Below are 10,073 nucleotides of genomic sequence, written 5' to 3' on the forward strand. Positions count from 1 at the left end.
TTCAAGAAATACTAAAGGGATTTCTTCAGGAGGAAAGAAACAAACAGGAGAGACAGAGTTGGAGGAGAGAGTAAGAACAATGAAAACTACAAAAAAAAAAAACCAAACAACATAAGACAAGCACAAATCCAAAGAAAACATGGCTAATATAAGTAATTTCTTGAAAGTAATAACACTAAATGTCAATGGATTAAACTCACCTGTTAAGAGAAACAGATTGGAAGATTGGATAAGGAAATATGACCCATCTATATGTTGTCTATAAGAAACTCATCTTAGACCCAGGGATTCAAGGAGGTTTAAAGTGAATGGCTGGAAAATGATGTCTTTAAGATCCACCCATATTGTAGCATGTATCACAACTTCATTCCATTTTATGGTTGAGTAATATTACACTGTGTGTGTAGACACATTTTGTTTATCCATTCACCTCTTGATGGATGCTTGGGTTGCTTCCATTTATTAACTTGTGAATAATGCTGTGATGAACATTGATGTACCAATACCTGTTCAAGCCCCTGCTTTCAATTCTTTTGTGTATATACCTAGAAGTGAGATTTCTGAGTCATATGATGATTCTAGGTTTAAGGTTCTGAGGAACCACCAAACTGTTTTCCACAGAGGTGGCTGCACCATTTTGCAATTGCAGCAAACACACACACTCATCTATGATAAGCAAATGTCCCAATTTACCTGTGGCTGAGGAGGAATCTCAGACATGGCACTTTGTGTTTTAAAATGAGGACTGGTCATATCAGGGTGAGTTGTTCACCCTCCTTTTCTCCATGATGCCTTCCCTCCCCTCTGGTATATATGAGGGCCTTTCTTCATCTGTGACCCCTAGTTATGTGTGTCATAAGGAACTTCGTCTCTAGTGAGGTGCTGTACAAAAGAGTTCCTGTGATGATGAAAGCGTGCTGGGAAACTGATATGGTCAAGCGGTTGGGCTCTTGTTTATTTTATAGAAGGTCCAGGGTTCGATGCCCAGGGCCTCCTGGTAAAGGCAAGCTTGTCCACATGTTTAGCTGGTCCACATGTAGTGCCAGCCCACATGGGAGTGCTGCCCAGCACAGGAGTGTCTCCCCACTCAGGAATGGCAGCCAACTTGGAGAGCTGGTGCAGCAAGATGACACATCCAGAGACAACAGAGGAAAGACAAGAAGGTATGTAGCACAACAGGAAGCTGAATTGGTGCAAGAGAATGATCATTCTTCTCCCAAACCAGAAGGTCCCAAGATCTCTTCTGAGAGTCCCCTCATGGGAATGCAGAAGAACACACAGCAAATGGACACAGAGAGCAGACAATGGTTTGGGATGGGGGAAGAAATAAATAAATAAATCTTAAAAAAAAAAAAAGTGTGCTGTATCTGAATCATTTAATATGGTAGGCACTTTCCACGAGTTTGAAATGTGGCTAGTTTGCCTAAAGAACTCAATGTTTTGTTTTAAGTAATTAAAATTCAGGGTTAAATAGTCATGTTTGGCTAGTGTCAACCATATTGAAGAGAAGAGTGTAGAAACATCCCTTCCATCCATAATTAGTGGAAAACTAATTTACAACTACACCTCCTCAGCATGTTACTATTACATCTCCCTCCTTTCTTTCTTACAAACAACCTGAAATTACCATTTCTGTCACTGTAATTCCAGTGCCATAGCGAAGAGCTCGAGTTCTCCTGCTCCTCTGATCACTAGCTAAGTGTCTTTGGACTGTTTGCCTAACATTTTTCAGGCACTGCTTCTTCACTATTAAAATGGTAATTAAAAAATAATACCAAAGTGAGGGGGCAAGATGGTATCTGAGTGAGTGCACCTTCGAGTCTCTCCTGCAAAAAAGCAGGTGAGTGGGGTGGAGTCTTGCCAGAGTGGGCTGTTTTGGGGGATTGCAAGGCAGGAGGTGTATGGATATCGATTTGTAGAGACTGACAGAAGTAGTGCTTGCAAAAGTTAGAATTGCATGTTACAAGCACAGAGGTCTGAAGCTGTGGGGAGGTGGGACCGCTCCCCTAGGGCTTGTGGTCTCAGTGTTTCCTGGGAACAGTCAGTTGTGTGGTGTTCCAGGGCCCCATGATACCCATGACACGTGGTCCCCAGATATATGTCCCCTAAGCCCTCATAGCCCATGTTCCACAGACCTACATATGCTGAGTCTTCAGTGTCCCAGGCTTCCCTTTCCCAAATCCAGCACTTCCAGAGGTCTGGGATTGCCCTACCCTTCCATTTTTAGACTGACTCCATGAGTGGGAGGGATTCAGTGAGAGGTCCAGCAGAGGGGCCAGGCAAGTGTGCCTTCAATTTTCTTGTCCCCCCCATTTTTTTTTGTACTTGTAGGAGCATACCAGCTGGCTTGGGGCTAGCCAGGGGAGAAAGGAATGGCGAATCTGCTGAGAAAGCCCAATTTACCAAAATACCCTGGGATAGGAAAATTCTTCTGGGAGAAGGTGGAGTCAAAAAATCAACTAGTCCTCAGCACACCTAAAGGAGAGGGACGACAGGAGTTGCTTTCCAAGCTTCCAATAGTATACTTGGGGTTCCTGCTGAGGTGTGGGTGCTCTCTCTCTCTGGAAATTGAGTCATTGTTTTTGATGTGTAGGTGGTTCAACAAGGATGCACTTGAATTTCTTACTGGACCTCTCAGGCAGCTTTCTGGCTGCCCTGGGAGAGAGGGAAGTGAGGAAGGGAGAAAGGGGGAAATTCAGATTCCTAAGCATTTTATTTAACTGCAGAGAGGATTTCTTACTTGAAACTTTGTCTGATATTTTGTTGGTTTATCTTCTTGTTTCCCTTCCTCCTTATCCCCACAAGGTCCTTTATTCCTTCTTTCTTTTTCTCTTTTTCTTTTTATTCCTTACTTTCCTCCCCATTTGTCCTTTTTTACTCTTCTTTCTCTTCTTTTTAATTATTTTGCATTAGGTGCTGCAGGGAGTGAATCACATTTGCTTTATTTCCTCATCCTCCATCTCCTCTTTTCTGGGTCTATTGATTTTGGTCACCAACACTATCCCCTTTCCTCTACATCATTCTATCCTCCATCATTTATTGTTTCTCTTACATTACACCTCTCTTACCTTGCTCCCCTATTTTTCTGAAATTTATTTCTAATACCTTTGTTCTCTTTTCTGTCTTATATTCACTCTTTATATCATTGTCCTTTCTTTTCTCTTTCCCTCTCTCCTGAACACACTGGCTTTTAATTCACACTACATTCCTCCCCACTTTCAGTTTACTGTCTCATTATACATACTCTACTTTTCTTACTGTTATAAATCAACATAGCTTACATTAGACTAATATTCACTCTCCTAGGTCTCACATGGTTCCTCTGTTAATATTTACTATCAATACCACTATTTTCTTTTTTCTTTTCTTACTCCTTTAGCTATCTCTGGCCCTAATATTTTCCTTCAAGTGAACTTAGCCAACAACAAGGAAATGTAATAAGAAGAACAAAGTGACAAAGAGAAGACTTAACATGCACACAAAAACAAGAAATAATTAAACTCCAAACTAAACAAAGAAGCTAAGCAACTGACTAAACCCATCAAGATAAAATGATGACCAGAGAACAACAAAAAAACTACAAACCAAACCAATAATCAAGAAAACATGCCCCAATCCAATGAACAAACAAAAACCAGGAAACGGAGCAGAACATCAAACAAGTAATTAAAGATCTCAAGACATTTATTAGGTAAAAATTTGAAGAAGTGAAGGAAGAGACTAAAAATATGAAGAAAAGACTTGGAAAGAACACAGAAGAAATTGCAATCATACATAAAAAGGTAATGGATATAATGGTAATGAGCAGCAAAATCCAAGAAATGAAAAATACACTCTGAGCAAATAACATCAGCCTCAAAGAGGCAGAGGAAAGAATTAGTGATGTGGAGGACAGCACATCTGAAATAAAGCAGATAGTACAAGTGACGGATAAAAAGATAGAAAAAAATCCAGGAGGGACTTAGGGACGTAAATGACAATGTAAAACATGCAAATATATGCATTATAGGCATCCCAGAAGGAGAAGAGTAGGGAAAGGGGACAGAAGGGCTGTTGGAGGAAGTAATGGTTGAAAAGTTATCAAACCTATTGAGGGAGATTGATGTACAAGTCCAGAAAGCACAAAGCACCCCAAACACCATAAATCACAAGAAGTCTACCCCAAGACATATACTTGTCAAATTATACAATGCTCAAGATAAAGAGAAAATTCAAAAAGCAGCAAGAGAAAAGAGAACCAGCACATACAAAGGAGGCTCCATAAGATTAAGTTCTTATTTCTCATCTGAAACCATGGAGGAAAGAAGGCAGTGGTATGACATATTCAAGGTATTAAAAGAAAAAAAATTCTAACCAAGAATACTCTATCCAGCAAAGTTAGCTATCAGAAATAATGGAGAGTTCAAAATATTCACAGATAAACAGAAACTAAGAGAGCATGCCAACAAGAATCCTGCACTTCAAGAAATACTAAAGGGACTTCTACAGGAGGAAAGAAAAAAACAAGAGAGACAGAGTTGGAGGAGAGTGTAAGAGAAGCTAAAAAGACAAAAACAAAGAATATCAAACAATATGACAAACACAAATCTGAAGAAAATGTGGCTAATAAAAATAATTCTTTGAAAGTAATAACACTGAATGTCAATGGATTAAACTCACCTGTCAAGAGACATAGAGTGGAAGATTGGATAAGGAAATATGAACCACATATATCCTGTCTGTAAGAAACACATCTTGGGACCCGGGGATTCAAGGAAGTTGAAAGTGAATGGATGGAAAACAATCTTACAAGCAAACAATAACCACAAATGGGCAGGAGTACTTATATTAATATCAGACAAAAGAGACTTTAAATGCAAAACAATTGTGAGATAAAGATGGACACTACATATTAGTGAAAGGGATGATCTTTCAAGAAGAAAGAACAATCATAAACATCTATCCTCCTAACAAGGGTGCCTCCAAATACATGAGGCCAACACTGGAAAAATTAAGTGAAGGAATAGATACCTCTACAATTACAGTGTGGGACTTAAATACACCACTATCCACATTGAACAGAACATCTCAAAAGAGAATCAATAAAGAAACAAAGACTTTGAACAAAGAGGAGCTGGACCTAGTAGACATGTACAGAACATTACACCCAAATACAGCAGGATATACATTCTTCTCAAGTGCACAAGGATCATTCTCAAAGATAGACCACATGCTAGGCCACAGAAAAAGTCTCAATTAATTCAGAAAGTTAGAAATCATACAAAATAATTTCTCTGACCACAGTGGAATGAAGCTGGAAATCTGCAAGGGCCATAGACAAAGATTTGGCACCAAGATTTGGAAGTGAAACAGCACACTCTTATAAAAACAGTAGGTCAAGGAGGAACTGACAAAAGAAATTAAGAACTACCTTGAAACTAATGAAAATGATAACACAGTATATACAAACTTATGGGATGCAGCAAAAGCAGAACTGAGAGGGAAACTTATGACCAGAAATTCACACATCACAAAAGAAGAAAGAGCTAAAGTTGAAGAAATAAATGCATCCTTGGAGGCATTAGTTAAAAAACAACAAACTAACCCCAAAGGAAGAAGAAAGAAAGGAATAACAAAGTTAAGTGCAGAACTAAATGAAATAGGAAATAGGAAAGCCCTTGATAAAATAAAGAAAACCAAGCACTGGTTCTTTGAAAAATCAATAAAATTAACAAACCCTTATCTAGATTAACAAAGAAAAAAAGAGAGAAGATGCAAATACACAAAATAAGAAATGAGAAAGGAGATGTCACTAATGACCCCACAGAAATAAAGACTATCATAAAAGGATACTTTGAAATACTATATTCTGACAGACAACTATTTAGAGGAAATGTGCAAATTCCTAGAAACAGGTAAGCAGCCTATATTGACAAAAGAACAAGTTGATGATCTCAACAAACCAATCACAAGTAAAGAGATAGAATCAGTCATTAAAAAGCTCCCAACTAAAAAGAGCCCTGGGCCAAATGGCTTCAAAGGTGAATTCTACCAAAGATTCCAGAAAGAACTAACACCAATCTTGCTGAAACTCTTCCAAAAAATTGAAACAGAAGGAATATTGCCTAACTCATTCTATGATGCCAACAGTACTCTAGTACCAAAGCCAAATAAATACACACGAATGGAAAATTACAGACCAATCACTCTTCTGTAACTTGATTTGAAAATCGTATTCAACAACACATTAAATGAATTATACACCATGACCAAGTGGTATTCATTCCTGATATGCAAGGATGGTTCAACATAAGAAAATTAATTAATGTAATACTCCACATAAACAGATTGAAGGAAAAATATCACATGATCATATCTATAGATGCAGAAAAAGCATTTGACAAAATACAGCACAGTTTCTGGTTAAAAACACTGCAAAGGATTGGAAGAGAAGGAAACTTTCTGAACATGATAAAGAGCATATATGAAAAACCCACAGGTAACATAATTTATAATGGTGAAATCCAAAAATATTTCACTCAAGGATCAGAAAAAAGACAAGGATGTGCACTATCACCCCTCCTATTTAACACAGTCTTAGTAGTCCTTGCTCGAGCACTTAGGCAAGAACCAGACATAAAAGGCATCCAAATTGGAAAGGAAGAAGTCAAATTTCACTATTTGCAGATGATATGATCCTATACATAGAAAACCTTAAGAAGTCTACAACAAAGCTTCTAGAACTTATAAAAGAGTTCAGTAAATTGACAGGTTAAATGCACAAAAATCAGTAGAATTTATGTACACCACAATGAGAAATCTGAGGAGGAAATCAGGAATCAAATACCATTCACAATAGTTAATAAAAAAGACAAATACCTAGGAATAAAATTAACTGAAGATGTAAAAGACATACACAGAAAACTGCACAACACTGTTGAAGGAAATCAAAGAAGACCTAAATAAATGGAAGAATATTTCCTGTTCATAAATAAGAAGACTAAATATTATTAAGATGTTTATCCTACCAAAACTGATCTACAGATTCAATGCAATCCCAATAAAAATCAACACAGGATTCTTTAATGAACTAGAGAAATAACTATGAAATGTATTTGGAAAAGAAAGAGGCCCCAAAGAGCCAAAGACATATTGAAAAAGAAAAATGAAATTGGAAGAATCACATTACCTGACTTCAAAACATACTACAAAGCTACAGTAGTGAAAACAGCATGGTATTGGCATAAGGATAGACACATTGACCAATGGAACCAAATTGAGAGTTCTGATATAGATGCTCATATATACAGCCATATGGTATTTGACACAGCCACCAAAACCCTCTCAACTGGGAGAGAATGACCTCTTCAACAAATGGTGCTTGCAGAATTGGATATACATAATGAAAGAATGAAAGAGGATTCCCAACTTATGCCTTATAAAAAAATCAACTCAAGATGGATCAAAGACCTAAATATAAGACCCAAAACATAAAGACCTTGGAAGGCAAAGTAGAGAAGCATCTACAGGACCCTGAAATAAGGAAAAACCATGAATTTCATGCCAAAAGCACGAGCAGGAAAACAACAAATAGATAAATGGGACTTCCTCAAAATTAAACCTTTCTACCTCAAAGGAATTTGTCAGGATGTTCAAAGCAGCACTATCCACTCTTGCCAAAAGTTGGAATCAACCCAAATGCCCATCAACAGATGAATGGATAAAGAAAATGTGGTATGTACATACAATGGAATACTTTTCACCTAAAAGAAAAAATATAGTACAAACACATGTGATAACATGAATGAATATTGCGAACCTTATGTTGAGTGAAGCAACCCAGGCATTGAAGGACAAATACTACATGACCTCTCTGATATGAAATAAGTAAACCAAGCTGTCTCAGAGAGCTAGAGACTGTATGATAAACTTTACGGTAGTTGAGCGGTAGAGGAAGGTTGTGAGCTGACAGCTACTTGGGTGAGATCTATGATAAGCTGGAGGTAAGTATTTGTACAGGGAAGGGATAAAATGGGGCCATAAGGATAACTTTCGGTGGGGCTGCCAGGGGTTTAGGGGTGCTAGGGATTTGAGGATGGGTCAGATTGCCCAAGAATTTGGGGAGAGGGTGAGCAGAACATTTGATCATGGGAGATTGTCAGGTATGTGGTTGAAATTGTGGTACAGAAAAAACACTTCAGGGAATGTAATATGGAAGGTTGCCTGTTTGGGATGCTTAAGCAGGGAGCATTTGACACAGGTCAAGCTTCCAGGGAGTATGTGAGTGCTCATTTTGTCATACTGGATTATATCATTGGGTGGAGACCCATACAATCAGCGTGAAGGTATACCCACATCCTGGGGAAGACTGATGTTCTCAAACTGGTGGAATTCTATCTCTTGAGAGAATCATTGGCTCCCAATGGGTTATGGCAGTCAAGTATGTATAGCACTCAACATTTTGCAGTATTTCTGAATATAGTCCCTCAAGTAATGAAGATTGCTTGTCATGGTGGGTCCTGGGGGGAGGGGGAAAGAGGTGTTGAATACACAGAATCTGGGTAAATGGGGGCAATGGAAGTGACAGACAAGATCATACGATTATGGATATAGGCCATGTTAAATTGCACCAAAAATGTATAAAAGTCTATAAGCTAAAATGTAAACCATAATGTAAAACATAAGATAACTAAAAATATAGAAAATTGTAGAGTCTAAAATATAAACCATAATGTAAACCCAAGTGGAACCATGTTTGAAAGCTTTCATTTCAATATCTGTACATTAGCAGCAGCAAATATAATATGAACATGTAAAAAGACCACTGTTGGGGAAGGGACAAAGGGTTTGATGTTGGATATGTGAGAGTAGCATATATTGTATATGTGAGTTACTGTGACATAAAACTTATGTCGAGAGAAACTTAATAATCATGAATAAAGAAAGAAAGAAACGAGGTAGCCATTGAAGAAGAAATGAAAGAAATTGCCTTGCCACTGTACATACAGGGCAACACCTGTAGCAGTGATGAAAGGCAAAATGTCAAAAGCAAAGCTTTTTCACTTTTTCATTTTTTGATACCCCAATCTATTTTTCCTTTATTTAATTTTCCTAATTTCTATGTATTCAATATCTAACCTTTAAACCCATGACTATAGTTCATTTTTCTATTAATGGAACCTGGCAATATACTGGCCTTCCTTTTTGAAGAAGTTTTAGACTACAGAGAGATTCAACTATGGTAGGGGAGAAACACTTGTGTGGGGTGTCATTGATGGGGGGCCACACAGGGGGAGGGAGTTCTCTAGTGCAAGAATACAGGGTACATAGAAAGGTATGGATATTTTCATAGTGGTTTCATTTGAAAATGACAGATGAGAGAGTGCTGAGTTCCTGATCAGGGGAGCTCTATCACATTCCCCAATGGAACAACAACAATCCCACAAGTGCAATGGTAAAGATCAATATAGATTGATGGTTCAATGATGAGCCCTTGATATTGATGGCTCTGATTATGAGCCTGTATGCCTGAAATATGAACTAGGTCTATAGCTGTGGGGTGCCTAAGAGTTACCAATTAAGAGCCTCCATGTTGCTCAAATGTGGTCACTCTCTAATCCAAACTCAGCATGTAGATGCATTGCCTTCCCCCCAGCATGGGACGTGATTCCTGGGGATGGGTCTCCCTGGCACGGAGGGATTACTACCAAACACCAGCTGATGATGTAACTACAAAAAGACCATGAACAAATAGGTCAATTAATACCGGCAGAATATCTCAGTCTACATGTACTATCAGGTGTTAAAAACAGGTTTTTGACTTTGGATAAGTTGGGAGAAATGGAAAGGACAAATAATTTTATATGACTAAGGGTCTCCAAAAAGGATCCTGGAGATCATCAGGGGGTGATGCTTATGCACGCCTCAGCAGGGTACCAGAGACAGCTAAGGTAATGGAAACCCAGGTACTGATTTTTCTGAGGGCTGTAGTGACCCACACGTTCTATGGTCAAGGCAGATGCCTCTGTAGTTCAGGGCCATGTCAGTTGGCCCTGCTTTGGAGTTTGTGTCCCTGAGTGTGATGGAGTTTGACT

Source organism: Dasypus novemcinctus, chromosome 18 (assembly GCF_030445035.2).
Source record: "Dasypus novemcinctus isolate mDasNov1 chromosome 18, mDasNov1.1.hap2, whole genome shotgun sequence".
In the NCBI taxonomy this organism is placed as follows: domain Eukaryota; kingdom Metazoa; phylum Chordata; class Mammalia; order Cingulata; family Dasypodidae; genus Dasypus; species Dasypus novemcinctus.